This window comes from Opisthorchis viverrini, assembly GCF_000715545.1.
Source record: "Opisthorchis viverrini unplaced genomic scaffold opera_v5_157, whole genome shotgun sequence".
Lineage (NCBI taxonomy): Eukaryota > Metazoa > Platyhelminthes > Trematoda > Opisthorchiida > Opisthorchiidae > Opisthorchis > Opisthorchis viverrini.
This window is the reverse complement of record NW_008751813.1, coordinates 396,807-403,333: the sequence shown is the minus strand read 5'-3', so window position 1 is coordinate 403,333 and position 6,527 is coordinate 396,807.

The window sequence follows — 6,527 nt, the reverse complement described above, 5'->3', positions numbered from 1 at the left end:
CCATGTAACTATTACAGCCTTTTATTTTTCACATTCTTTCTTTCCAAGGCGGGGCGAATGTCATGACTATATGACCCATACCTTTGCATAACCCATTAACTCGTGATTCTCACTCTATTTTCAGCTCATGTACTACAGTTATTAGACGACTAAAGCGTACATTACGTCTTCCTATTCTGTCTCCTTTCTAATCCCGTCCCGGAACTACTCGACCCTCGCACCAGGCACAAAATCTGATAAGTAACCGCATTCCAAAAGATAAACAGTCAGACGCAGTCATCCTGTTGAACAAGGAGGCAGAATTTAATCAAAACATCTCGAGGTACCTCCTACCGTAAGGTCCCCAATCTGTGATGCCGCGAGGGTTTTGGCCACGCTCAAAGAAGAGAACCAAAAGTAGAGGTGCTCTGCACATTTGTCGGTCATCGATGACGATGCGGCTCGGCACCTTCAGAAAATTTCGCGGGCGTCCGTCACTGCTAATAATCGTTAGAAAAGCTGATGAAGTCTATCTCCAGGAGGAATTGGTTGGAAAAGGTTAGCCGAAAAGCCGCGCATTCCGATCACCCAACGGTTGACCATGACTGTGGGCGTGTTATCCAATACGGTCGAAAAAAGTAAGACTTGTCGTGAGTCCCATGCGGTTATGTTCGGAAGCATCAAAAATGAAACATATATCCTATTCCCGGCGCCCTCGGGCTAGGCCAACTGCCAGCAGCTGAACAGGCCAGACTGTGTGATGAGTTGCCCTGGATAGTGCCTCCAAGGAAAACCTTAATGCACGCTGTCTTCAGGGTCAGACAGTGACAAGATGAGTACCTCAACTAAACCTTATTCTTTGACCTAGGAAACTGGGAAGTATCATTTTGCTGCAGTTATTTCGCCACCGATGTTCATTCCCAAGCCCTTCCCACTTTACATGCAAACGTTGCTAGATCATGTGATCGTCCGTTCGCTGATCGACGTGCCTTATCCACTTCGTTCTCGTTAATAATAAACGAAGTATCACTGCTCAACCCAGGAAAATTTTCGATGTTTGCGCTGTCAAGTAGGCAAACAGGCAACGCTCTCCGAAGCCCTATACTCCCCTAAAATTGATGTATGCTGATTCCCTGAAACACGTACAATGTTGAGGCATGGTCGTGCGACTTAAAGCATCAAGAACGAGGTATTTTGAAGCTTCTCTCCGTATGTTCGGTTATCCAGAAGCAAAAGCTTGTCGAATATATAGCATAGAGGTTGTACTCAGCCCCAGAAATGAACATGCTTTGATGGGATTCCAGTGGAGAGTGTCTTTGTACCATTCGGGTATCCAGCACAATCGAGCTCAATACTTCTCGGTATAAAATCTGGTTCCTCTTTGTGGCGCTTACATATACCCAAAAGGACTGCAATTATGAGGCTTTCATGTCCAGAGGTATCCGGGCTCATCCCGTAAACAAGAAGCACTGGCGTCAGACTTGCGGGCCATAGGAATGTCCAAGTCAACCGACTGAACTATTTGGTATTACATCTGGGCTATCGATTCGGAATCGGTCCTTGCCGCAAAGGAGACGAAAAGCGGCTACCCCAGTTGTGCACTGATCGTCAAGTATCTGTGACCAAAACAAATTTTCAGTACAAACACTGGCATCGTGTAACTTGCCGGCGACCAATACACAGGCATCCAGTACAACACCTGCGAAGCGCTATAGCTTAATAATATCGAATTGAATTGGCTGGTGATCTGGAAGGCGATTGAACAAAGGTTCAAGAAGCCATGATAACAGCTTTAATGTTGTCTGTCAAGGTCGCTTGTACACACCAATGAACGCTGGATTACGCCACGATCAGAAGCTTTGACTGAAGCATGGAAAACTATACCATTAACAAAACATCGTGATGGGGTGCGTAGATGCTTCAAAAGCCAAATAATGAATAGCCTAAAGGTTGACAGAGAGCGCTATTGAATCGCCAAACCCCGAGAAGTGGAAAGAGCTCTCGTAACACAAGACAATCGCACATTGTTACAGTCCATCCGATCAACCGATCCGAGGAGGACGGACTGTAGTGAAAAAAAACTCCGGAAAAATGGGAATTCAATCCATTCGCAAAAACGTATAGAACGATGGGCTGACCACTGAAGAAAAGTTCAACTGGACTCCATCAACTCAACCTCTAGAATGGTCCAGTGAATCCCCGTAGAATGTCAATATCAGTCCACCGTCGATGATGGAAGATCAGTGTGCAGTCAAATTGCTTCAAAGCGACAAAGCAGCTGGTGTATATGGTCTGCATCCCGCACTCTTCAAAGAAGATGGAGTCCATCGTGGCCATTCTGACGAATTTACTGCAAAGCGTCAAGAGTGACGAAAGAATATTAACAGAATGGGGCAGCTGGGCGATGATTCCCATACTGAAGAAGGTGTGAAAATAGCTAGTAGTGATGGCTTCCAAGGTGCTCCCCAGTGTTAGCTTACGCACGGTGACGTATCATCGGGAGAGTCAGGTTCCCGACAATCAAGCTGGATTGCATCCTGATGTGGTCACATTGGTAACATTTCCATTCTGAAACAGGTGCTGGGACTGTAACACCCCTTCCTACGGCCAGCAGTGATTGTCTTCCTCGACCTTAAATCTACTTGTGACTCCGCTGATCGTCAGAAACTGTGGTACTGTATGGCAATGAGGAATGTCTCTATCAAATTATTGTCCCTTATGGTGGCTCTATGTGCTTCTTTCCGAGGACGCGTACGTGTCTACCGAAAATTCTCTCTTGATTTCACCACACCAAGTGGTGTCAGGCAAGGGAGCCCTGTCGCCTATCCTCTTTAGCTTCGTTGTCGAATACTCTTCACTTGTCTCTAACACCTCGGGTACCGAAATTCTCCCCGGGAGTTCGTTCATGAAAATCGCGTGCGCTGACGACATTGCTCCCCTTGGACCAGACCCTTTGGAAATGCAAACCACTTCAAGGAACCCAAATAAATGTGCTGGACAGTTCAGTATGCACTTTGTACCTGTAAAGTATAAAGTGGTACTATAGGATTGGCTGGGATAAGATCCAAACATCACGCTTGTAGATGAATCGACTGATGTGGTGGACAAGCTGGTCTGTCTGGGCAGCTACATAAGTCCCGACGGATCAGTGAAACACGGAACCACTTCTCCAATAGATAAGGCCATGGCAGTGTTTACCAGTCACCGAAACTTGTGGCACTGATGTGACGTCAGTTTGACTGTCAAGGGTAGAACGTACAATGCCACGATTCTACTTTACAGGTCAGAGAATTGTCCGCTGTGTGTGGAAGACCTTTGAAGGCTCTATGTGTTTGACAATCGATGCCTCCGAAGCGTTGTGATAGTCCACTGAGTACACCAGATCGGTAATGCCGAAGTACGGGAGATTTAACACATCTCGGGGGTAGTAGTAGCTCTGAAAGAAGTGCGTCAGATGAATTCAGTTCACGAATCTCTGGGACTTGAATAGCGTTTGCTAATCGAGTCACTTGTTGCATGAAAAAGCGATAAAACGGAGCCTCAAGCCTTTAGCGAAGGTTGTATTTTTATACGGTTGCGAGGCACGACATCTGCAAGGTGATGTGAGGCGTCTCCAGGTTTCTGACCAATAATGTATAGGAAACGTTGCTGGTGTCGGATGACATCAACGGATTAGTTACGAGGTGATTGGAAAACGGCTATTTGGTTGTGCGGCGTTTCTTGTTGAAAAAAATACCCTGAAGAGTCACATGCAGTGACTAGGTCATGTGCTGCAGACACCAAATCATTGTCTAACCGGACGTGGTGTCTCCTATGCCTCCTTCATAATGGCGCAAACTGCAAGGTGACCAACGCATGACCTGGCAGAAGGTTGTACGGTCCATGAAGGATGGGATCCCTGTGTTTACATTCATGGTCTGAGAGTGCGACTCAAACTTTGGAAACGTGAATATCCTCCTTTGTTCTTCTTAAACAAGATAAGGTAAATAAGATTAGGTACGAGAAACATCCGTAGCACTGGTTTCTACCTTGGAGGCAGCTTTAAGTGCAAGCCAAACAAACCACATTTGCAGTAGGGCGATGAACAACGCAGGGGAGTATTTCTACATACATGACCGGAAAGCTCGCTTGTCTGAGGATTGGTACAGTAGGTTGTGCTGTGGGATTCAGCCTTAAGACAAGTAACTTTAGACCCTTGTCATTAAAACACACGTAATTCAATTGCTGGATCTCAGTTGTCAACTCCAATGCACCGACTGAGGCCAAGGTAGGTAGTATGAATAGGTAGGGCGTACCTAAGGAGTATTGGATACGCGATCGGTGCTAAGATCATCTTTCCCTGGCACCGGGTTAGAAACAGCTTGAAGAACACTAATCAGACACCCGACGAAACATCTACTCTGGATCAAAGATGCCTCAGCAAGGGTTTCTCAAACGATACCAGCCTTTGGACAGCAGTGGCTGCTTGTAAAGCTGATATTCCTTCCACGACAACAAAGTGGAACTTGATATAGGTTGCCATCAACGATACAATGCTTAGAGTGCGTCCATTAGCAACATGTCTGACATTGCGGAACAATGTCTGATTACAGCTCCTGCAAGGTGCCGGAACCAGCAACAATTCTCCAGGGCACAAAACAGCTATTAGAACTTCGTCAGGAAAAATTACCGGATTTAACGGGGGATATCCATCAAAATGCTCACATTTTGTCTTTTCACACAAACAACCCAACCAAAAACACGCCAAAAAATTCACAACACGCGCGGCCGGTGACCCTGACTGACGATTGGTCATACGGCCAGTTTTCACGGATTCACGGATTCACCGATTGATTCACAGGATCGAGGCTTTCGCCCAAGTTTCCCGGGTCGGTTTTGTTCTTGTCAGTCAGTGGCTGTCGTTCACCTGAAAGGCACAAGTGAAAAAAGGGTGTAGCACTGCTCTTTATGTTCTCAGCGCGGGGATTCGCATGAATACGTGTCTAGCAGTGCTTTAAACTAGGTTCTAGGAGGAGCGTGAACAACCGCCGGAGGAAGGTCATTCCACGCACCTACTACCCGAAATGAGAAAAAAATTTGTATATGAATGTGTGCGCTCTGAGCTTGAAAATTTTCTTACTATGTCCCGCCGTGTGTTCGCTGGATCAACGGTGAAAAATCCTGTTTGCCAAGCTTTGTTCAAACATGGCATAAGTAAGAACTAGGTCCCTTGGAGGCGACGGCACAGCAGGGGAAAGAGATCATGCATCGAGAGACGCGTTTCATAGTCCACGGATTTGAGGCCGGCAACCGTTCTCGTAGTGGCTCGCTGAACACACTCAATGAGGGTGACGTATTTCGTGCGTCCTGAGTAGACAACTTGGTTGGCGTACTCCAGGAGCGGTCTGACGTGGGCCCCATAGACCATTTGCAAGTCCATGTGAGTAATACGTCACAATGTGGGTCGGATCATCCGTAAAATGGCGAATGCCTTTTGGGCCGATTTCTCATGATGCAATGAGAAGGACAAGTTTGAGGAGACCCAGATGCCAATCCCCATGAGGTTTTCTGGTCCTTTCTCACCATGCATAACAAAAGTATTCGCTGAGTCTCCAAACGACATATGGACGCGCTTTTCGTCATTCAGAGGAAGGTGCCAGTCCAACAACCATTGCTTGGCAGCGTCAACCTCCATTTGGGGGCACTGGCATTGGAACTCCAGGATTTCAAGTCGTCCGCACAAAGTAGACATGGACTTGCAAGAATGTCTGGGAGGTCGTTGACGAAGATCAGACACAGCACTGGTCCCAGGATGGAGCCTTGAGGAGCTCACATGGAGACCGGCGCTGGAGAAGAGTAGTTCGAGCGTATTCTCATTCGGAATGATCTCTCTGACGGGAACCCGTTGATCCAGTGATCGATATTCCCCGGAATCCCGTGAGACTCGAGTTTGTGGAGCAGCGGGACGTGTGGGAACCCGTCAAATTCTTTTGAGGTCGAAAAATATCGCATCAGATATGAGCCCTTCGTCCTTGGCTTGGGTTAAGCTGTCCATAAACACGAGCATGTTTGTCACGAAAGAGCGATGCGGGAGAAATCTGTGTCGAGCTGGAGATATCAGATTGCTGGAAGTAAGGTGATCTAGGATGGCTCGCTTCAGAATGCGTTCCATCACCTTGCACGGCACGCTAGTGAGGCTTATAGGCCTGTAGCTTCCAGGCGACAGTCGGTCAAAAGCTTCGTAGATCGACTTGACAATCGCTTCCTTCCAAGCAAAGGGAAGGCGGCCTCCGTCAAGCGACTGACGAAGCACCATGTGTGAACGGTTTGCCAGTGTGGAGGACGTTTCCTTCAGGATCTTTGGATGGACCTCGCCGGGCCCCAACGCGCAGAATGGGTTGATCTTTTGCAAGAGTTGACGAATGTCCTCCACCGTGAAGATCAAGTCGGTTAGAGGATGATCGCATTCACGCCTTGACAACAGTGGATGTGACGAAGACGCTGGAGCTGAGTATAGACACGCATAGTGTTCTCTATAAACCTCAGATACCACTGTTGGGTCATTCGTC